The following is a 25,759-nucleotide window of genomic DNA, read 5'->3' on the forward strand; positions in this document are numbered from 1 at the left end:
TGGAATTACTAAGGAAATGCAAAGTAAACACTAAAGGACATTCAGAAATGAAAAGAGAATGGCAATTGAATACTTAACATTGCATAAGTCTTTTAAATTGCTATTCAACTAATAATGATAAAGTGCCTAATTTGTGTGTTAAACAATGAAAGTTATGAACAGATATTGTAAGTAAGGAGAGAGAGAGGTGATTGGAGTTAAAATATCCCAAATCATTTGTTGAGGAGGCTGATAATACTTCATTGGTCTTTGTTACATGAAGTTTGCAGGTTAAAACCTACAACAGAACCACTAAGAAAAGGAAGTAAGATTTATAATATCTAAACCACTGTGGGCAGGGGAAGAGACAATAAAAATAAAAGGAATATATATATATGGATTTGGAAAATTGCAAGAAAGGAGAAAAAAGTGTAACAATGAAAAGGAGATACAAATTTAAAGCACAGAATAAATGCAAATAATCAGTAATAATGAACTTTTTCTTTAAAAATTACACACTGTCAAAGTAGGTTTAAAAATAAAAATAAGAACACAGAAAGCATAAAAGTTAAGGATTGAAACAGATAAACCAGGTAAGTAGAAGCCAAAAATCAGCAGGTGGGATATATTAAAATCAGAAAATTGGACTTTAAGAGAAAGATATCACTAACAATAAAAAAAGGAAGTAGTAACAATACTAAACTAATATTTTCAATAAGAAAATACAGATATGAACCAAACTATCTACTCATGTGTATGTTATTTATATAGTTGTATATACCTTAGGATATGATAGGAAAAATGACAGAATTATAGTGAGAATTTATATTAACGTAATGATGGGTAACTCTAATATGCCACCCACAATAATTGATAGTTAAAACAAATGAAAAATTTATTAAGGACATAAAATATTCAAAAGGACAGTCTTTTAAGTAACATATCAAACATGTTCCAAAATGTTAAAAATATGCAATCGTATATAAAACATGGAAAATATTACCCTGTCATAAGGTATTTAAAAGTATGAGCAAATTTCAAAGGAAAAACATCATATATTATACAATATAATGTGTATTTGTATATATATTTATTTAAATATTTAATAAATTTATTTATATACAAGTATTTATTTAAATATTTATACATTTAAATGACATATTATACTGAATATTATATATATATATATATATATATATTCCCTAAAAACAAAGGGCAAAGGACATGAACAGCTATTTCAGATTCATTAGTAATTAGAGGTAAACAAATTAAATCCATAATAAATATAATGAAATAGCAATTTACAATAAGACCTCCATATCCACAGGCTCTGCATCAGTGAATTCAACCAACTGCAGATGAAAAATATTTGGAAAAACAAATTCTGGAAAGCTCCATAAAGCAAAATTTGAATTTGCTGTTCCTGGCAACTATTTACCTAGCATTTACAATGTAAAAAGTATTATAAGTAAGCTAGAGATTATTTAAAGTATAGGAGAGAATGTGTGTTGGTTATTTGCAAGTACTGTGCAATTTTATTTAAGCGATTTAGCATACAAAAATTTGGGTATCTGAGGGGGATCCTGGAATCAATCCACTGTGGAGAGCAAGGGATGACTATATTCACTTTATTGGCATACGTTTAAAAGTCTGAAAGTACCAAATTTTGGCAAGAGTTTGTACTAATCTCTAAAAGTTGAACCAGATTCCACATCTAGATCTATATACTTAGTAGCTGTGAATTCATTTTCTCATCTTCTCACCAAGTTTTTTCATTCAATCTAGGTCTACCTGCTAAAGAGAATGAAAAAAAAAAAAAAATGCCTGCTAATATTAAGTCTTCTCAGGTGAGAAGGGAAAGCTGGACTAATTATAAATACATATGTGGGTTTTTGTTTGTTTGTTTATTTGTTTGTTTTGGTGCGGTGGGGGTGAGAACTGCAGACAAACTATGCTGAAAGCTGTTCTAGAATCATTGGCCAGTCATCACATCCTCTCCATTTCATGGTGAGCATTGCCAGTGGGTGGAGATGTTCTACAGTAAGCTCAGCAGACTAACTGCTCTCTGTTTAATGGACAGGGATGGGCTCACTGATTTCACTGATGGGAAGGAGATTGTGACACTTTGAAAGGGTCAGTCATAACCCTGATCAGTCATAATCCTGAGTTGTAAGGTTGGGATTTGGTCTTAGAAAAAGGAAGGTAGATTATGAGAATTAGTCTTTTTGAAGATAACCTAAGGTAGCCAGCTAGCCTCTCAGTTTCTTAAAAATTGAAGGACACTTTCACCTTCTCATACCTGTTGATATGGAGACCACAATTAACATGTGTATTTAATACATTTATTTTACACTCTTTCCCATCTGTTGGACCCATCTCTGTGCTCCAGTCATTATCTGAGTGCCTCCTAGTTTTGGTCAGACACAATAACATTCACATAGCTTTCCTGATAACTGAACAGTTCATTATTCAGGACTCTTTGACATGAAGAAAGAAAGAACATAGACATGAAAATAGAAAATAACACTCATGAAAATAATGATGATTCCTAGAAGACATCCAATTAAGTAAGTAGTCTCATTTCTGAATCATTCAACAAATATGCATTGAGGACCTTTTATCTGAATGGCACTGTATCTGATACAGGGAGAATGTGAAGCTGACTAAGAAACTAATTTTTCTCCGAGAATTTAGTTTGCAGTGAGGAAACCACAAATCAATAACTAAAACAGAAGTTAAAAATCTGTCTCAACAAAGATCACACATCTTACAGTTGAAGTAGAATAAGGAAGAACAGATTGTGAGCACAGCAACCAAAAGACTCCATAAATCAGTGGCATTTGCACATGGGAATTTTAGAAACACCATGAGGACAGGCACAGAGTTATGAATGTGCCTTCTATACAGTGAGAATAGAGAGTGTAAGCAGTGAAATTGATAAAATTTGGCAGGATATGAAGCCAGAAGGTTATGAGACTTGATTACAGAAGGTCTTGAATGTCATTTTAATGTATCTCAACTTTATACTTCAGGCTGCTCAGGCCCCGAAGACTATGAGGAATGGGAGAAATGTCAACTGACTTAGATTTTAGGAAGATAACTAGGGCAGCATGTGAGTGACAGGTTTGAAGATCTTGTTAATGAGGAATAGTTAATAAGATACTTAAGGTATCCAGGTTTATACATATGATCAATTGAATAAAAAGTTCCCTATAGGAAGATTTTAAGTTGTTTTTTTTTTTCCCATTTCATTTCCTCAAGCTTTTGTTTTGCTCAGAAACCTATTCAAATTCAAACATCTATAGAGGTTTCTTCAAAACTATAATGACATTTGCAGGTACATAAATACAACACTTCAACAAGTATTCTGAGAAAAATATTAAACAGCTGATATAATCTGGTACCTGAATATTGGATTCTGAGGGATTTAAAAATATGTTTCTCTGTGATGAAAATTCACATTGTAAGAAGTATGTGATTTTTGAAAAGGGGAGAGCTGGTTACAAAGAGCATGAACTGCAAGTAAGTAGTGAAAAATATCCCTCCCCCCCCAAAAAAATGGCAAAGAGACACTTAAAAAGTTTAAGAAATATGCATATTTTAGATATTAGGTTTTGTCATTTTTACAATGTATTTAATAGATTGGAAAGATCTAAAAAATTTACCTACATTGAGTATAAGAAATCATAACAAAGCCTTTTTATACCCAGAGTCAGTGTTAATTAGATGTGACTTTGAGAAATCTTTTAAAGTGCAAGTGAGATGGAGAGCACAGCTGGTACAGAAGCCAGCTAGTCAAGAACAATCTATTGAGCACATCAGTAGGAAAAGTCTTTCCCCAGAGACTCGTTATTTGATGATTGAAAAAGAATGTCTAGACATCAAATGGGTTTTGGACAGTTTAAGGTACTAAAGTATTTTCCTGGGGAAAAAAATTATATTAGAGGCATATCATAGAGCTATACAATGGTGGAACAGAATGAAAGATGAGCGATACTCAGCCTGTAAGATATTATATTTCCCTGTAGCAATGTATTTGCATTTTCCCCAAGAGTCTCATGAATGAAAGATGGTGGTATGTTTGTTGAAGATGTTTTCTGGGTAATGAAATCACACTAGTGAATTAGCCTTACTGTCCATGCAAGGCAAGATTCTCTGCAATCAAATCTCAATAAAAAGTTAAGGGAAATTTTCACAGGCTTGTACCCAGTCATGTTTCTCTATAATATTCTCTATTGCCCATCTAATCATCCTAAAGGAAGGAGCCATTTCAGTTCCTGCAAGTTGTGAGTACAGGGATGAGAAGTATCAGCAGAGATTCTGTTGTGTGTTGTTTGGGCAACTAGAGAGGAAACTGTCTGATGAGTTGACGCTGATCTAGGATCAGTGTGATGTGATGACAGTGTGATTCCTCTCTTTTGACCATGCTCCCTCCTTTGAAGTTCACTTTATTTACTCTTGTTTGTTTTCTCCCACATTAGTTCTAGTTTTCAAGATAAAATTTCTGCCATCTTGATAAGACTGCAATATCAAGTAAATGAAGACTTGGTGAATCAGGAGATCCTATCATTTTTTCCATCTTCACCAATACCAGTCATGTTTTTGGGAAAATAAATACCATATGAGTATTGCATACCCTGGTTCAGCTGAACTATAATTTGGCTACTTTAGTAAAGTGGGTGTTCTTCCTCAAAAAATCTAAGGGCCTTCTATTTTTTTATTGAAGGGGAAGGGAGAAGGGTTGTGGTATACATGTGTTTTCAGGGTGAGGGTAATGAATGAGGAAAGTATGCATATGTAAGGGATGACATGGTGTTTGCCCTTTTCCACATTTTTCTCCTCTGCACCTCAGTCGGACAGACTGCTTCTGTGTTCCTATGAAGAGACAGCTTGGGATAGAAGTGAGAATTTGAGAAATTACTTCCATTTGGTTGATACTGAGTACAAATAGTTCTTTTTCCAAGTTTCAGTGATGATGTGTGACAGAAAGCTGAGGAGAGCCATTTTCCTCGCTGAGGAGCATGGTGAAAGATAACACCTGAAGCTATCATCTGGCCATGCTTAGTTGAGCAAGGTCTTCATGGGGACACTGAGATCAGAGACTGTGGAAGTGGCCAACCAACAAGTACTTCATCCTTAGACCTTGTTAGTTGGGAAAGATCTAAAACTAGTTTTACATTCTCAGTTTCCAATGGTTAAAAATTATGTATAAATTAAAAACATTTGAGATCATAAGTCCCAATCTATGCAGCAGGAAAAAAATGTATGTCTTTCATATTTATTAGGAAGATTACTGAGATTTTTATTTTCTCTAAGAATATTCATGAATTTATACTGTTTTTTCCACAGATTCTTTTCTAAAACAATTTAACTCTATGTGGGAGTTTCAGTTCCCACTACATGAACTAGGCAATTTCAAGGTCTATTAGCCTCCAGTCTTGATGTTAAACTAGTCTATGTACTTGGGCAGAGGCCCTGAGGGAAGCCAGAAATTCAGAATCAACTTAAGCACTCTGAAAACACAGGATTCACAATTAAATTTGAGTTACAGATACACAACAAATATTTTTTTAGTACAAGCTAGTTCCTAAATATTGCATGGAGCTTACTTACATTGAAAAAGTAATCATTGCATATCTGAAATTAAATTTAACTGGGAATCCTGAATTTTTATTTGCTATCTATTGGAATGTGTGACAATAACTATATCAATGGAATAAGAGAAATTACAGCTGGGTAATGGAATTACAAATTATCTCACTTTTGTTCTTTATAATTTTCAGTCTGCCAAATATTTTAAATGAATATTCATATTATGTATATACTTCACCACTGGGTTAAGATGTTCAATCAATGAGGTATTATGCAAATACTGTTTTTTCTTTTTTTTAACATCTTTATTGGAGTATAATTGCTTTACAATGGTGTGTCAGTTTCTGCTTCATAATAAAGTGAATCAGCTATACATATACATATATCCTCATATCTCCTCCCTCTTGCGTCTCCCTCCCACCCTCCCTATCCCATCCCTCTAGGTGGTCACAAAGCACCAAGCTGATCTCCCCGTGCTATATGGCTGCTTCCTACTAGCTATCTATTTTACATTTGGTAGTATATATTAGTCCATGCCACTCTCTCACTTCATCCCAGCTTACCCTTCCCCCTCTCCGTGTCCTCAAGTCCATTCTCTACATCTGCATCATTATTCCTGTCCTGCCCCAATGGGAGAAAATATTTGCAAATGAAGCAGCTGACAAAGGACTAATTTCCAAAATTTACAAGCAGCTCATGCAGCTCAATATCAAAGACACAAACAACCCAATCCAAGAATGGGCAGAAGACCTAAATAGACATTTCTCCAAAGAAGATACACAGACAGCCAACAAACACATGAAAGAATGCTCAACATCACTAATCATTAGAGAAATGCAAATCAAAACTACAGCCTCGGGCTTCCCTGCTGGTGCAGTGGTTGAGAGTCTGCCTGCCGACGCAGGGGACATGGGTTCGTGCCCTGGTCTGGGAAGATCCCACATTCCGTGGAGCGGCTGGGCCCGTGAGCCATGGACGCTGAGCCTGCGCATCCAGAGCCTGTGTTCTGCAATAGGAGAGGTCACAACAGTGAGAGGCCCATGTACAGCAAAAACAAACAAACAAACAAACCAAAAAAAAAAAGAAAACACAACAACCTCACACCAGTCAGAATGGCCATCATCAAAAAATCTACAAACAATAAATGCTGGAAAGGGTGTGGAGAAAAGGGATCCCTTTTGCACTGTTGGTGGGAATGTAAATTGATACAGCCACTATGGAGAACAGTATGGAGGTTCCTTCAAAATACTAAAAATAGAACTACCATATGACCCAGCAATCCTACTACTGGACATATACACTGAGAAAAACATAATTCAAAAAGAATCATGTACCACAATATTCACTGCAGCACTATTTACAATATCCAGGACATGGAAGCAACCTAAGTGTCCATCAACAGATGAATGGATGAAGAAGATGTGGTACATATATACAATGGAATATTACTTAGCCTTAAAAAGAAATGAAATTGAGCTATTTGTAGTGAGGTGGATGGACCTAGAGTCTGTTATACAGAGTGAAGCAAGGCAGAAAGAGTAAATCAAATACCGTATGCTAACACATATATATGGAATCCAAAAAAAAAAAAGGTTATTAAACAAATATTTATTGAGCTGGTTTTGTGCTCTAAAGTTGACTCTGTTATATTCTGATTCATAGGATAATGAAGCAAATAAGAAAATATTCCAATTTGAATATTTGACCAAATGACAAACACCAATCAAGACAAAAGTTCTGGAATCAACAAATGGGGAAAATCTTTCAATATGCAACAAGAATGTTATATAAAAAATAAAGAATTATGTGACATAACTGAGAGAAACTGTATACGTACTATTTCAAAGAAATTTGAAAGCTGCTTTTTAGTGAGTTGTTGATGTTGTTTTTAACTTTTGCCAGAAATGACAGCCTGTATTTTATTTAAAAGTGGATGAAAAATGTGGGGGTGGTAGAGTGGATATAAAAATATATTTTAACAAAATGCTGAAGAAAATCATTAAATATTTATGTTGTAAAACAATTAGAATGTTATAAGACAAATAAAATGAACATCTCTGTACCCACCTCCCAGCTTTTTAACTTATCACATTTTAACATTTCACTACATTTGTTTTTGATCTTGTTAAGTTATAAAGCATTTCAAATAAAGTTGAAATCTGTTCAACTTTATTTCCTTCCAAACATATTACCATTTTATCCCTTACCTACAATATTAGCTGCTCTCCTTAATTCTGTGTTTATAATCCCCAGGAAAGTCCTTTAACCTTGCCTGCTTTACATATTTACATATGTCAATAGCCATAAAATATATATACTATTTCATTGTATGATTATTGACTTTTTTTAGATGATACAACAATATCCACATCACTATTTTTCTTTTTTTGGTGTAATATTATGGTTTCTTTTTTAAAATCCACATTAATAATTATAGTTCTAAATCACTAATTATAACAAGTGTAGTATTCCTTCTCATAGATAGAATTTATTTATCCACTTGCCTTTGGTAAACATTTAGGCACTTTCCAATTTTTCTTTGATAATAATCATACTGCATTAGTCTTTCTTGCATATGTCTCCCTGCACGTAAAGGAGTTTCTAGTAGAATTGAAAATATTAAATCAAGGTGTATGTACATCTTCAATTGCAGTAGATATTATCAGATTGCTCTAGAAATTGGTAGTAGCAATTTACATGTTTGCTGGATATCTTTGAGTTTATTTCACCATCTTCTCACCAAGTCTTTTTACTAACAGACTTTGAAATTATTTCAGTCTGTGAAATATCTCATAATTTTATTTTCCATTTTCCTATTTGTTAGTAAGTTTTAAAACCTATTCTGATAGTTATTGGTCATGTATGTATTATTTTATGTGAATTGTATAATCATGTATTTACCTAGTGTTTATTTAGATACTTGTCTTTTTCTTATTAAGTTTTAGAAGTTCTCTTTCAATTCCTGATTGTAATGTCTATATGTGTTCTCTTGAGATGAAGATTATGGTTCTTAACTTTGTATATGTTTTTCTAATACTTTGTGGGTTTTTCTGGAAAAAAGTAGGATTTTGAGTATTTCATTATAGTCAAAGTTATCTATATTATCCTTTATTATTTACATATCCTTATCATATAAATTATTCTCATACCCCAATATCATAAAGTTAGACTCCTAAAATTTTTTAATGTTTAAAGTTTTGCTTCCTGCCTTTGCTTTTTAAATCTACAGATAGGGATTATAGAAGAGATACAATATTTTATGAGTAACAAAATGACCTAAAATAATTCATTTTTTCACCATTTATTTATTATTTTTATTGGAGTATGGTTGACATATAATATTGTATTAGTTTCAGTTGTGCATCATAATGATTCAATATTTATATACATTTCAAAATGGTCATCACAATAAGTCTAGTTACAATCTGTCACTATATAAAGTTACTATATTCCCTATGTTGTATCTTATATCCCCATGACTTATTTATTCTATAACCAGAAGTTTATATCTCTTAATCCCCTTCATCTATTATGCCCTTTTCCCAACCTCCCTCCCCTCTGGCAACCACTGGTTTGTTTTCTGTATCTGAGTCTATTTCTGTTTTGTTTTTAGATCTCACATGTAAGTGAAATCACACAGCAATTTTGTTTCTCTGTCTGATTTATCTCACTTAGCATAGGATAGGTCCATCCATGTTGTCACAAATAGCAAGATTTCTTTTTTTATACCTGAATAATATTCAACTGTGTGTGTGTGTGTGTGTGTGTGTGTGTATGTGTATGACACGTATCCTTTACTCATTCATCTACTGATGTACACTTAGGTTGTTTGCCTATCTATGCTCTTATAAATAATATTGCAATGAACATAGGGGTGCATTTATCTTTTGAATTAGTAGTTTTGTTTCCTTTGGATAAATACTCAGAAGTAGAATTGCTGGATTGAATGATAGTCCTATTTTTAATTTTTTGAGGAACCTCCATACTGCTTTCCAGAGTGACTGCACTAAGTTACATTCCTACCAACACTGCATGAGATTTGCCTTTTCTCCATATCTTCACCAATGTCTATTTTTTGGTTTTTGTTTAGGATAATCACCCTTTTGACAGGTGTGAAGTGATATCTCACTGTGGTCTTGATTTGTGTTTCCCTGATGATTAGTGATGTTGACCATCTTTTCATGTGCTTGTTGGCCATATTTACATGTGCCTGTTGGCCATCTGTATATCTTCTTTGGAAAAATGTCTATTCAAGATCTCTGCCCATTTTTTAATCAGGTCGTTTGTGTGGGTTTGGTTTTTTTTTCATATTAGATTGTATAAATTCTTTATATAATTTGGATATTAAGGCCTTATCAGATGTATGATTTGCAAATATCTTCTCCCATTCAGTAGGTTTCTTTTTCATCACATGGATGGTTTCATTCTCTGTGCAAAAGCTTTTTAGTTTGATGTAGTTCCATTTGTTTACTTTTGTTTTTTTGACCTTGCCTGAAGACACAGGTCCAAAAACTATCACTTAGACCAATGTCAAAGAGCTTACTTTTAAGAGTTTTTATGGTTTCAGGTCTTACATTTAAGTCTTTAATTGATTTTGAATTGATTTTTTGTATATGGTGTAAAATAATGGTCTAGTTTCATTCTTTTGCATGTATCTGTTCAAGTCAGGTTTCCCAACACCATTTATTGAAGATACTGTCTTATCTCCATTGTACATTCTTACATCCTTTCTCATGAATTAATTGAGCATATATGCAAAAGTTTATTTCTGGGATTTCTATTCTGTTTCATTGATCTATGTGTCTGTTTTTGTGTCAGTAGGATACTGTTTTGATTACTATAACTTCACAAAATAGCTTAAATCAAGGAATATGATACCTCCAACTTGGTTCTTCTTTCTCAAGATTTTGTCTATTTGAGGTGTTTTGTCATTCCATACAAATTTTACTGTTCTTTTTTCTAGTTCTGAGGAAAATGCCATTTGTGTTTTTATAATAAGAATTGCATTGACATTGTAGATTGCTTTGTGTAGTAGGGGGCATTTTAACATTATTCTGTGAACACAGTATATTGTTCCATTTATTTGTGTTGTCTTCAATCCCTTTCATCAATGTTTTATAGTTTTCAGGGATAGATCTTTCACTTCCTCAGTTATTTGATTCCTGAGTATTTTATTATTTTTGATGAAATTTTAAATGGAACTCTTTTCTTAATTTCCCTTTCTGATGTTTTGTTATTAGTGTCTAAAAAGGCAATAGTATTCTGCATATTCATTTTGTATCATGCAACTTTAATGAATACATTTATTATTTCTAGTAGTTTTTTGGTGGATTATTTAAGGTTTTCTATGTATTGTATTATGTCATCTGCAAATAGTGACTGTTTTATGTCTTCTGTTCCAATTTGGATGCCTTTCATTTATTTATTTTTCATCTGATTGCTGTGGCTAGGAATTCCAAAATTTTGTTGAATGAAAGTGGCAAGAGTGGGCATCCTTGTCTTGTTCCTTCAGCTTTTCACCATTGAGAGTGATGTTAGTCATGCATTTGTCATGTATGACCTTTACTATGTTGCAAGATGTTCCCTCTATACTCGATTTTTGGAGAGTTTATATCATAAATAGATGCTAGATTTTCTTTTGGTATTTCATTTTTAGTTTTACACCACTGTGGTCAGAAAAGGTACTTGATATGTTTTGGAATATTTTGCATGTTTATCAATCTCATCTAATGTGTTGTTCGAGGCCAATATTTCCATATTGATTTTCTGTCTGGATTATCTATATATTGATGTAAGTGGGGTATTAAAGTTTCCTACTATTATTATATTACTGTCAATTTCTCCCTTTATGTCTCTTAATATTTGTTTTATATATTTAGGTGCTCCTATGTTGGATACATAAATGTTTACAAATGTTATATTCTCTTGTTTGATTCGCTCCTTTATCATTACCAATGCCCTTTTCATGTTTTTTTTACAGTCTTTGTTTTAAAGTCTATTTTATCTAATATAACTATTGCTACCTCAGCTTTCTTTTCATTTTCACTTCTATGGATTATCTTTTTTCATCCATTCACTTGCAATTTGTGTGTGTCTTTAGATCTGAGTAGAGTCTCTTATAAGTATCATATAGATGGGTCTTAGTTTTCTTTGTTTGTTTTTCTTTTTGTTTGTTTGTTTTAAATCCATTCAGTCATCCTATGTCTTTTTTTTTTTTTTTTTTTGCGGTATGCGGGCCTCTCACTGTTGTGGCCTCTCCCGTTGCAGAGCACAGGCTCCGGACGTGCAGGCTCAGTGGCCATAGCTAATGGGCCCAGCCGCTCCACGGCATGTGGGATCTTCCCTGACTGGGGCATGAACCCGTGTCCCCTGCATCGGCAGGCAGACTCTCAACCACTGTGCCACCAGGGAAGCCCCATCCTATGTCTTTTGATTGGAGAATTTAATCCATTTACATTTAATGTAATTATTAATAAGTATGTACTTATTACCACTTTGTTAATTGTTTCTGGTTGTTTTTGTACTTCTTTGCTCCTTTCATCTTTTCTTATTATCTTCCCCTGTGGTTTGATGGTTTTCTTCAGTGTTAATTCAATTCCTTCTTCTTTATTTTTTTGTCTCTTTATTATAGGTTTTTGGTTTGTGGTTATCATGAGGTTCATATATGACAATCTACATAAATCAGTCTATTCTATGTTGATAGTCTCTTAAGCTCAAGTACATTTACAATCACTATATTTTTACCCATCACCCCACGTTTTATGTTTTTGCGTCATAGTTTACATCTTTTTACTTTGTGTATCCCCAAACTATTTATTGTACTTATAGTTGTTTTTACTACTTTTGTCTGGTAAACTTCATACTAGCTTTACAAGTGGTTGATCTTCTTCCACTTAAAGAAGTCCCTTTACATTTCTTGTAAGGACTTTTTAGTGGGGATAAACTCCCTCAGTTTTTGCTTATGTAGGAAACTCTTTATCTCTCCTTCAACTCCTTCAGTTGATAACCTTGCCAGATAGAGTATTCTTGATACAGTTTTTTATCCTTTCAACATTTTGAAAATATTATAACACTCCTTTCTGGTCTACAAAATGTCTGCTAAAAAAATCCACTGAGCTTTATGGGGGGTTCCTTAAATGTAACTGGTTGTTTTTCTCTTGCTGATTTTAGAAATTTTTCTTTAACTTTTCACATTTTAATTATAATGTGTCTTGATATTGATCTCTTTGGGTTTATCTTGTTTGGGACTCTCTGTGCTTCCTGGACCTGGATTTATTTTTCCTTACCCAGATTAATAAATTTTTCAGCCATTATTTCTTCAAAGAAGCTTTCTGCTCCCTTCTTTTATTTTCTTTTTTCTCCCTCTGGGACCCCTGTAATGTGAATGTTAGTATGCTTGATGTTGTCCCACAGATCCCTTAAACTATCCTTATTTTTTTAATTTGTTTTTCTTTTGTTGTTCTGATTGGGTGATTTCCACTATTCTGTCTTCCAGATCACTGAACCATTTTTCTGTATCATCTAAGCTGTTGTTAATTCCCTCTCCTGTATTTTTCATTTCAGATATCATATCCTTTATCACTGGTTCTGTCTTAAATTTTTTCTTTGTTGAAATTCTCACTGTTTTCATCATTCTTCTCCCAATTTTGGTGAGCAGTTTTATGACTACTACTTTGAATTTTTTATCAGATAGATTACTTATCTCCATATCCTGAAGTTCTTTTTATGAGTTTTTATCTTGTTCTTTCATTTGGAACATATTTTTCTATTCCCTTATATTTTTGGCTCTCTGAGTTTGTTTCTATGTATTAGGCAAAACTGCTACATCTCTCAGGAAACAGTGGCCTTGTGCAGGTGATGATACTTCTTTTTCAGCCTCCCCTGGATCTTGGTTGTCTCTTGAATCTTTGTGTATATCTTTACTGTCTGATTTATTTGTGTGCCCCTGTTAAGGGTGTGCTGAGATTTGTCAGTGTTCCAAGGGGACAAATCTCATTTACCTAAGTTTCAGCCTGATTGGATGCCAAACCCTCAGACAGAAGACTTTAAATATGCAGGTACATACAGTCCTATGGGGCTACAGTCATAATCCTTGCTGGCCTCCAGACCAGAAGATCTGGAAGAGTCTCCTGGGTGACAGCGGCAAGAATCAGGACTCCTGAATAGTGTATAAGTTTCTTTCTGGGTACTCTCATCAGGCTGTAGTGAGGCCAATGGTGTCTCACTACTTACATCCTCTAGGAGTACTTCCTTATCATCTAGAAGTGTTTAAAACCCATAGCCTATCCCTAAGGGTAAAGCTCCAGGGTAAATAAATAGGCTTTTTTCACAGGAAGACTGGTATTGTGTTTCGATCTGTTGTATTTGCAGTGCCCTGGGGGTGGTGGCCTGCCAATAACTGTCTTTCCAATTGTTACAATCCAGTGGAGCTCAGGAACACCAAACCCCTTGGACACCATGGTCAGCCAATCAAGAGGTGTTCCCTGTGTGGATTGTGCTTGTCCTTGGGCTTTAGCTGGATTTCTGGAGAGTGTAGGAGGCAGGGTTTTCTCTCTTGCTTCAGGAAGGCAGTGGGAAAGTAACTTGACTGTGTGTACCCATAAGTTTCAGCAATTCAGCATGAGAATATGTGCATGTGGGCTTTAGGTCAGGAGTGGGAGAATGCCACAACTGTTTGTGCTCACCAGCCCCAGCCAAGGGGCAAGGGATTTTCAAGTTTGCTTTAGGCTGGGAGAGGGATATTTTCATAGTCACTTGCACTCCCCAGCCCCAGCCAGAGAGTTGTGGAGTGTCACCACCTCCTGCACTCACAGACTTTAGTTAGGGAGCAGGAGAATACTGCAACCGTTTGCACCCACCCACACAATCCAGGGAGTGGGGGAGTGCTGCAATGTTCATAACTCTCTGGCTTCAGCAACGTGGCAGGATAGTGCCATGATTGCTTATCTCTGACTATGATAGCAGGTTCGTTGGGAAGTGCAACTATGGCATGTGCCAATGTCTCTGCCTCTGCAAAGTATTTCCACTGTTCTCTGCTCCTTCAGCCAACACTTTTAGATTCACAAATGACTCTGCTTCACATACAGTCTGAGTACTTTTTGAACTGCTGTTATATTGCTGGGTCTTGAGATGAGTGAGGCTGCATGTGAGCCCTTTAAGAAGGGAGTCTCAGTTTCCTACATAGTCTGGGACTCTTAGATGTCAGCCCCATTGGTTCTCTAGGCCAGGCATTCTGGGGGCTCATCTTCTGGAGTAGATCCCAGGGGATGGGGTGTCTAATGTGGGATGCCAACCCCTCACTCCTACAGAAGAAACGTCCATCTTGTGAGATTCTCCCCTATTGTGTGCCACCATGCCTGTGGTAAGGTTTTTGTCAAGAGCATGTCTCTACTTCTCCTACCCATTTCCATGCACTCCTTTTCCTCTTTTGCTGTGGAGCATGTGTTCAGCTATTTCTCAGGTTCTTTTTGGAGGGAACTGATCCACATGTAGTTGTGTATCTGTTGTATCTGTGGGAGGAAGTAAGTTCAGTCTCTTCTTATACCACCATCTTGTACTGCCCCTCTTCACCATTTATTTATAATACCAACTCTATCATTGATCAAATTTTCATACATAGGTGAATCTGTTTCTGAACTCTCCATTTTACTCCATTGCTTTATACACTATTCTTGTAACACTGTTTTACTTTTGTAGCCATTATAATAAAGGGTAAAAACTGGTGAGAAAAGACTCCTACTTGTCCTTAAAAATTACCTAGCCACTCCACAAAAATTTGAGAAGCAGCTTGTACAGTTTCACTAAAAAGAAATTTGAGACTCTTATGAGAGATGTATTTATTTATTGCTTGGGGACAAATAGAAATCTCTATGTATCTCTCTATTGTTCATGTCTCCTTTTATAGCCCATGCTGGTATTCTGTAATTTTTCCATAGTGGTATGAATTGTGAATGGGATACATACATACATGCATATATATATATATATATATATATATATATATATATATATATATATATATATTTTTTTTTTTTTTTTTTTTTTTTCGGCACGTGGGCCTCACTGTTGTGGCCTCTTCCATTGTGGAGCACAGGCTCTGGACGCACAGGCTCAGTGGCCATGACTTATGGGCCTAGCCACGCTGCGGCACGTGGGATCCTCCTGGACCGGGGCACGAACCCGTGTCCCCTGCATAGGCAGGTGGACTCAACCACTGCACCACCAGGGAAGCCTGGGATATATTTTTTGTATTGCATTTTATAAGAAGTTATGTTTGGTTAGTAGGAATTTATTTATTATTTATAATTATATTTTATCTGGTGAGCTTAGTAGAATTTTATACAAATTCTAACAGTTTGTAGGTTTCCTTTATTCAATCCACATTTTCTGGATGTAGGTATACTTTTACCTCTTTCTTTCTAATTTTTTTATCTTATTGTTTTATCTTATCATTGGTTAAAGCATCCAGTTCCAAAGTTTAGTAGAGATACTGATAATGGGCATTCTTGTCATTACTGAATTTAATGATAATGCTTCCTTTACTTTCACAACCTAATCTGATGTTTTCTGTAGATATCTGAACTGTATCTTTTACCAAGTTAAGGAAATTCTGTTATCTTCCAAATCCAATGTGAGTTTTTATCATGAATAAATGTTGAACTCTATTAAACGCTTTTTCTGCACTGAGAAATTGAGATGATCCTATGGGTTTTCACATTTAATCTGTTAACCCAGGATCAGGGCTACCATACTTGTCTGTGCAAACCATGCTCCATGCAAACCTAGGATGGTGCCATTACCATAAACTATCCCATTATTTACACTGTGAATGGGCTGTGTCGTGGAGCTTTTTGATGTGTCATACCCTATGGTGGATATAAATAGATTTTCTAATATTAAACCATCATGGATTGCCTGACTGGGGTGGGTGGGGGGATTACTACTGTCCATCAGGACAGACTTGGCTACTTTTCCAACAAATTCTGTTTTTCCCTTCTTCTGTAGTAATAGGATATAAGTTAGTACATGACTTCACACTAGGGAATTCATTCCTCAGTCTCATTTGCAGCTAGGTATATCTATGTAACTAAATTCAGGTCAACAAAGTGGGAGCATAAGTGATGTTTGAAATATGCAAATCAATTTAAAAGCCAAGCAATTTTCTTGAAGCTTCTCTCTTGTCCCTTCCAATAAGCAAGAGCAAAGCCCATTTTTGACTATGTAGCTGAGGACAATACCCTAGGACAGGGTTCAGCAACTATGGCAAAAGCCAGATATGGCTCTCCAGCTGTTTTTGTGAATAAAGTTTTATTGGAATTTGTTTATGTATTGTCTACCTCTACTTTTATTTTACAATAGCAGAGTTGAGTAGTTGTGACACAAAATATCTGACACACAAAGCCTGAAATATTTAATCTCTGGCTTTTTACAAAAGAAGTTTGCAGGCTCTTCCCCTCAATTCTCAAACTTTAGTGAGTGGCAGAATCACCAGGAGAAATTAAAGCAAGTCTGGCCCCACCAATATATGAAATTCAATACATCCAGGGTGAGGTCTGAGAATTTACATTTCTGACAAGCTCCTGGGGATGCTGATTCCACTAGTCCATGCACCAGTGCCCTGTGGGGTGGTTGAACAAGAAGAGGGAGAGAACATAGTTCCCTAAATAATGAATGGATTTTACCCACTTGATAAAAAGACCACTCCCCCTGTGAAAGGCATATAAACTTCCATCTTTAAGCACAACATTTGGGATTTCTTTCTTATAGTAGCTTATCATTATGTTAACCAAACACACTTAAGATGTTTTGATAGATAGATAGATAGATAGATAGATATAGATAGATAGATGTACATGTGTAAATAGACACAAAGCTGAATTCCATTTGCTAGTATTTATTGAGGATTTTAAATTTTATGTTCATATATGAGATTGGTTTATAGTTTTTTTTTCTTATATACTGCTTGATGAATTTTCGTTCTTGTTTCACAAAATAATTATTGTACTTCTTTATTTTCCTAAGTAGTTTGTATAGACTAGAAATTATCTATAGCTTGATGATTTGATAAAAAGCTACCTATTAGGGTGACGTCACCAAGATTATGGAGTAGGAAACCCCAGATTCTGTCCCCTGACAAAGATCAACAATTAGACAACTATCCATGAATGAAAACACCTCTGCAAGAGCTCTGGTGTCCATTTAAGAAACTTTAGCAACACAGTGGAACAAAAAAGCTTGAGCAGGTTGAGTGACCAGCTTCCCCAGTCTTTTGGGACACCACACAAAGGACCTGCTTTGGTTTCATCCCACCCAGAGAGGAGAAAAACTGAGACATACAGAAAAAACTAGGAACAAAGGAGAAAAACAGGAGCTACCAATATCAGCTTTGCAGTGGGAGTGACCATGGTTTCCAGTGACACTCTGCAGACAACCCCAGCAGCTTTTGCCCCTAAAGGAACCACTGGCCATCACAGCCACTATGGACTGCCTGCAGATTTCACTGGTTTTTGCCCCACAGTTATTTGCATTTGCTGTCATCAGCTACCTGAGACCCTTCCCACTCTTTCCTCTCTGACCCCACTGGAGTCTAGAACCTTTGCTGACAGCCAACCCAGGACTCTACAACTGTGAGAGAGCAAGATGCCAGCCTAGATCCCCACAGCTCACTCCCACCACTATGCATATGCTCAGAGAAGTCCCCTCCACCTGTGCCTTTGCACCAAGCCAGCATGACACCCATCACCAGCCTCCATTGCCACATGCACACCCTCATTAAGATCCTGTAGCCATGGAAATGCACACAGATAGCCAAGGCCCACATAGCTGCTTGTGGGCCTAGATTTGGCCCTCTCTCCTGTCACTGACATGCACCACTGCAGTCATCAACAACTAGTCCCACCAGCTGTGCATCTGCATGCCCCAAGACTCATCATTGGCTTCCACTGCCCTGTACCCATGGTGAGATCCTCCAGTCACAGGAGTACATACCACAGCCAGTGCCACACAGCTGCATGTAGGCCTGGATTTGACCCTTTGTCCTATCATTAGCCTGCATCACTGGGTTCACCTGCAGGGAGCCTTTCCATTTGTATATATGCACACCCTTAACTTGACTCTTGACACCAGTCTTCGCTGACATGTGCCTATGGCATGAACCAACAGCCACATACTGTTGGTGCATACTGACAGGCAGGGTCCCTAAAGCTTCCAGTGTGGCCACAGTTGCCTTTGGCCTTTGATGCTTGCCCTGACCCCCCAACACTACATGTGTTTTGCAACTGGCCTCTATCACTGCACAGGTGCCTGCAGCTGACCCCCACAGACAAGGGTGAGCACACCACTGACTCTGGCAACTACCACTGTCTTCCGTGGATCCTGTCACATTTGTAATTATATGAAAATAATAAAAACTTGCACAATACATTAGCCATTAAAGAAACTTAAATGTGATAAGTCAGAGATCCCCAACCCTCTGGTCACGGACTGGTACCGGTCCGCGACCTGTTAGGAACCAGGCTGCACAACGGGAGGTGGGTGGCAGGTGAGCAAATCTTCATTTGTATTTACAGCTGCTCCCCATCTCTGGCTTTACTGCCTGAGCTCCGCCTCCTGTCAGATAAGTGGCAGCATTAGATTCTCACAGGAACACTAACCTTACTGTCTACTGTGCATGAGAGGATGTAGGTTGCACCCTCCTTATGAGAATCTAACGCCTGATGCTCTGAGGTGGAGCTGAGGCAGTGATGCTAGCACTGGGGAGCGGCTGCAAATACAGGTTATCATTAGCAGAGAGGTTTGACTGCACAGAGACCATAATAAATCAATTGCTTGCAGACTCATATCAAAACCCTATCAGGGAGTGGCAAGTGACAATTAAGCTGCATCTGGTGGCAGGATTTAAGTCAGAATCCAACACTTATTTTAGTCTTCTCATGGCCTGCCCATTATTTTATTTACCACTTGCATTCATGCCTCTTTCCCACACTGCTCACTTGTCTCAGTTTTGGTAAGCCCACAAGCTAACCCTAGCCAAAATGAGTAAAATACAAATGTCACTGGAGAGCTTCTTTGAAAAGGGGGAAAGACCCAATGATGAGACAGCAGAAGCCTCTAAGACTGCTAACAAAAAGAAAGCTGCATTTAAAAGAAAATACCAAGGTCCCTACCTAAATTACAGGTTTATTGCAACAGGTGATTCACATTCTCCAAGACTGCTTTGTATAATATGTGGCAACTGGCTATCCAACGAAGCCATGAAACCTTCAAAACTGCTTCGTCACATGGAGACCAAGCACCCTGCATTAAAAGACAAGCCTTTGGAGTTTTTCAAAAGAAAAATAAGTGAACACGAAGAACAGAAGCAATTACTGAAGGCCACCTCTTCATCGAATGTGTCTGCATTGAGAGCATCATTCTTAGTGGTTAAACGCATTGCTGAAGCTGAGCCCTTTACTACTGGTGAAGAGTTGATTCTGCCTACTGCTAAGGATATTGGTCGTGAACTTTGAGTAGAGGCTGCAGTTCAAAAGGTGGCACGTGTTCCTCTTTTGGCTAGCACCATAACTAGATGAATTGATGAAATAACAGAGGATATTGATGCACAATTGTTAGAGAGGATTAATGAGTCACCATGTTATGCAATCCAGGTTAAGTCTGCCAATGTTGACAACAAGGCAACAATGCTTGTTTTTGTGCGATATATTTTTCAGGAGGATATGCATGAGGATATGTTATGTGCACTTTTTTTTGCCAACCAACACCACAGCTGCAGAACTATTCAAGTCTTTGAATGATTACATATCAGGAAAACTGAACTGGTCATTTTGTGTCGGTATATGCATGGATGGAGCGGCTGCCGTGACTGGACGGCTTTGTGGTTTCACTGCTCGGGTCAAAGAGGTCACTTCTGAATGTGAGTCATCAATAGAGAAATACTGGCTAGCCGAAAAATGTCACCTGAACTTAACGTTTTGCAGGATGTGATTAAAATTATCAACCACATTAAAGTACATGCCCTTAACTCACGCCTGTTCATACAACTCTGTGAGGAGATAGATGCAGAGCACACATGTCTTCTCTTATACACAGAAGTGAGATGGCTTTCTAAAGGTAGATCACTGGCCAGAGTTCTTGAGTTGTGAGAGCCGCTCCAGAGATTTCTTTTACAAAAACAGTCACTGCTGGCAGCACATTTCAGCGACACAGAATGGGTCGCAAAACTAGCTTACTTGTGTGACATATTCAACCTGCGCAATGACAATCTGTCCCTTCAGGGGAGAATGACAACTGTGTTCAATTAGGCCGATAAAGTGGCTGCATTCAAAGCCAAACTGGAATTACGGGGGTGACGAGTGAACATTGGAATTTTTGACATGTTTCAAACATTAGCAGAGATTTTGAAAGAGTCTGAGCCAGGCTCTTCTTTCTCCCAACTGGTGCCTGATCTCAGCTTTCAAGAGTTTGAGCATTACTTTCCAACCACAAAAGACCCCAGAACTGGGAAGGAATGGATCTGCAACCCATTTGTGAATAAGCCAGGTGAATCGACTTTGTCTGTGCTAGAAGAGGATGAACTTCTTGAGATCGCAAATGGTGGTGGCCTTAAAAGTATGTTTGAGACAACTTCAAATCTCCATACGTTCTGGATTAAAGTCAAAGCGGAATATCCTGAGATTGCCACAAAAGCACTGAAAAGCCTGCTTCCATTTCCAACATCCGATCTTTGTGAAGCGGGGTTTTCTGCAGTGACAGCAACCAAAACGAGATTACGGAGTAGACTGGACATAAGCAACACACCTCGGGTGTCACTGTCTCCCATTACCCCCAGTTGGGACCATCTAGTTACAGGAAAACAAGCTCAGGGCTCGCACTGATTCTGCATTATGGTGAGTTGTATAATTATTTCATTATATATTAAAATGTAATAATAATAGAAATAAAGTGTGCAATAAATGTAATGTGCTTGAATCATCCCAAAACCATCCCCCCTGCCCTGCAGTCAGTGGAAAAATTGTCTGCCATGAAACCAGTCCCTGTGCCAAAAAAGGTTGGGGACCACTGTGATAAATCATATAAAGAAACCAAAACAAAGTAATAGGGTATTTATTTTTGATAAGGTATTCCAGAAACCAGTCTCTGAGATGTGATATTTAGGCAGATGAGAAGAAAGCATGCCCTTTCCAGATGGAGGTGCAAAACAAAGTTCTGAAACCAACAAGAGTTGAGAAAACAAAGGGTTCACTGTGTTAGGGAAGAGGGTTAGTTAGGAAGAATTGGAGATGAGGTAAGCAGAAAGAAAGATTATATGAAGCTCTGTAGACACAGTAATGGATTTAGACATCATTAAATGCAATAAAATATCAAAATCTTTATGACTGGGAGTGACAAAATTTAATTTCTTTTTTAAAGATTATTTACTTCTGCTCTGGGAAGAGTAATATTGTACAAAGGTAAGAGTAAAAATGTGTAGCCAAAGTTGAAGGTGATTTTACTAGTCTAGAAGGACATCATCTATGCTGCTGGGGAGAAGTGGGTAGATTGGGGCTGTATTTTGAAGGAAGTCTTGACAGAATTGACTTGTTGGTAGACTGCATATGGGGGTGCAAATTAAAAATACAAGTTTACAATGTTCCCAAAACTCAGGCTACCTGGAGACAAAGTGTTGTACCATACTTAGAAATGACTTCATTAAGGAGGAGAAAACTTGATTCCATAATGGTAAGTTAACATGTTAATAGTTTATTATTATATTTTCTTGATTTACAACTGAGGATTTTAGCTTACAAGTTGGACCTTGAAGTTACTCATTTTACAGATTAGTGATGTCTAAAGTTTCAGTAAACTACAGAATTCCCCTAGGATTCCAACAGTTAGGAGAGCCCACAGCAGGGTCTTTGCTTTTCAAGATGCTCCTTGGCATAGAATCTGGGAATCATCAAAGCAGATATGAGAAAAGACTCATACTTCATCCAGATACTCTAGGTTTTTCCCTATTGAGTCCTTCTGGAGAAAAAAAAAATTCCTAAAATAGTTGTCTAAAGGGACAAAGTAATTCCAAACTTAGGAACTTAAAGTAAATTAGAAATGGGGCCATAGCCAGAAAGCCATCACAAGAGAGATAATTTGGGGGACAAGCAATATAGTAAACATGGCTACCATTACTGGCAGCTTCATACGTATTTCATTTAATGTTTTATAATCGCCATGCCAGCTCTAGGAAGCTAGTACAGTTATCCCCATTTTCAGCTAAAGAAATGAAAAAATAAAAACTGAGTAAAATGCCTAAGGTCACACAGCTTGTATGTGAGGAGAGAAGAAGAGAATCTGGACCCAGGTCTACATGACATCAAGGTCAATGCTATTTAAGGACTCTGCCTCATCTCATATGTGTCAGGTTTAGAGTTCCATGACGAACACCACAGGATCTGAGGGTTTGCTCCATGCTGAATATGACACCTTTGCACTAGTAAGAGTTGACTCTTAGTTTGTCTTGGGGGATAAGATGAGACAGGAAAAAACCAAGTTATCTCCAGTTATCCTTAAGAAGCATTTCTAATAAAAAGACACTTCCTGTAGCTTCGTGTAGCTGGGCTACTTTCAAACTTGCTAGGACTTAGTTCTAATATTTACTTTTGTTTTTCTTGATTTGAAAAAGCCTTATCTTGGAGAAAGGGTAGATGGTGTTATAAGAGATTCATCAGGCAAACACAGCTCCACACGACGCAGGTCAGGATTTCTCTTTTGAGATTGGTTGTATCTGCTTGACTCCAATCCTCTACCCCGCAAACAATCAGAGATGATTTTCTGCCACAACAAACAGTTGCTAAATCTCCCCTTCTGCTTCAGCTGAAAAGAAATCACAAACTATAGCCAAGCAGGTGCCCTCCATGTTTACGTCACTCACCAATTTTTCTTGTAATCTAAAACCATTTGCCCCAGAGCTAGCTCATGTGCAATATTCTATGATTCAATATTTCAATTGTGTGTCTCTTTCTGACATGTTTTTTCTTGTCCACATGAAACCTGATTAAATTACAATGAGCTTTGAATAGAACTGTAAGAAAGTAGTCTACCAAATTCCACCTCCTGCCCCAAGATCAGGAATCCTGGGACAGAAGACAGCCCACCACCCTCATTCTACTACTAACCATTATTAATCATCTACCTTGCAAAAACCACAGAGTGACATAACAAGAAACTCCAGAAATCTTCATTATCTCCACAGTTTTTCCCAAGTAGAAACAGCATTTAACTCTAACAAGCTGCTGTTTACCAGCCCTATTAAATTTCAAAGTGTTAACCCTCCTCTCAATATTCCAGAGAGTATTTCAGAGGAGGGTTGCTCTTCTTCTGTTCGGTTCTCTCTGTCCTGAGTTTCAGAGAAGAGATACCATACAATCCACATGGGCAACATTTTGAGATTTGATGCCATTCTCATTTTGGGGATTTTTTTAAAAGAATCTAATCCATATGATTGATATTCTTATTAGGCTAGTGTTTATCATCAAAATGATATTAATAGCAGAGTCCTAAATGAACACTAATGGTATTTAATATCCAACAGAGCCATCTATCTGTCTATGGATCTCAAAGACCACTAATATGATTCTTAAGTAAGTTCAGAGAGTGGAGAGAAAATAGGGAAATGAAGAAGTGTGGAGGCATGAATAAAACCCTCAGCACCAAATGTTCCTGTGTCTACATGGACCTTGAAAATAAAACTTTTCTCAACATACTGGGGCAATGTTTTCTATTTTTCCTCTTTAGTCTCATTGTTTTGCACCTGTTAAAAGGAAAGGCCTAATGGGCAGTGTCAGGAGACCTGATCTCTAGACTCAGTTTTATCTAGTAACTGTTGTTTCACCATGGTTCTATGGCTTAATCTCTCTGACACTCAGTTTTCCCCCCAAAATTAGGAAGTTACATGAGATCAGTCATTCTCAAGCTGTTATCAAAAGAACCATACATATGGTTCTATTCCTGTGTTGCTGGGGTCACACAAAAAAAATGGAATAGGTCAAGAGAGAGCCTAAGTAGGCATGGGTTGAAAAATCCCTTATTGACCTTCTTTTATCATCCTTTATATTGAGGTTCTGTGTCAGATTCCATTTGAAAATTGAACTCAAGTACTAAAAAACATGCATAACAGTGAGTTAGATGAGGTTTAAGGACAAAATCCCTATGATCCTAGTACCTTCAGTGTACAAGCACAATAGTGGGTGCATCCCAGGAGACATGATTATAGAAGATGAAACACAACCTAGTTCTTGATAAACAAAGTCATTTAATCAGAAGGATCTGTGAACAATAGAGCCATGTGTGTGAGAACAAGGCATCAGAACTACATTTAGGTTTTGACAGATCTTGACCTGAAGCAGAAGAGACCAAGGAAGAAACAATATAAGATGGAGAAGTTTCTTGGAGAACCAAGTTGTGAACTAAGTGTTAAATGTACTAATCAGGATTTTGTTTCCTCTGAAGGGCAATCATTGTAGCATTCCAAATTTTTTATTTAAGTTTTTATGAGGCTGTATCCCTCTCCCCCAAATCACGATCCCTTTACAAGTCAAATACGGTTTTTCTACACACTTCTAATTATGTCCAGTGCTCTCAAAAAATAATGCCATAACACCTACTTTGAGCTTCTTAGAAAATCGTTGGCTGTATCAAGCATATGTAAACACTCTAAGGTAATAGCTATGCTCCAGAAATATTTTGTGCTCATCAATCTTACTTTAATCATATTTCTCAATTGTTCTTGGTGAAATTTCAACTTCAACTCTGATTCACTGTCAACTGGTTGGTGTGGAAGTAACTCTGTTAACCTATCTTCCCAACATACACACTTCCTAATAAGAGATGATCAAAAGATATGGAAAGTGTAAAACAAGAATTTAATATGGAGAGGAGTGACATTGGAGATTGGAGTGGGCTGAGAGACCATTGGAGATGGGGAATGGGAAGCAACTTTCTAGAAAGAATTGGAAGACCAGTAAAAAGAACAGAGTCCTAAAGTTAACTTATAGTAAAGTAAATAAAAGGTCCTCTTCTCCAGGGACATAAGAGTGGGCTCCTGAGATGCTTGTATGTCTTGGACGGGAGGAGAGAATGAGCAGGTTACCATTATTATGCATGTAGCATCTATTCTCTAAAGGCTGGGAAGTGAGAAGATTGGAATGTGAGCCTTCAG

The sequence above is a fragment of the Mesoplodon bidens genome (assembly GCF_964165515.1).
Source record: "Mesoplodon bidens genome assembly, chromosome: 3".
NCBI lineage: Eukaryota > Metazoa > Chordata > Mammalia > Artiodactyla > Ziphiidae > Mesoplodon > Mesoplodon bidens.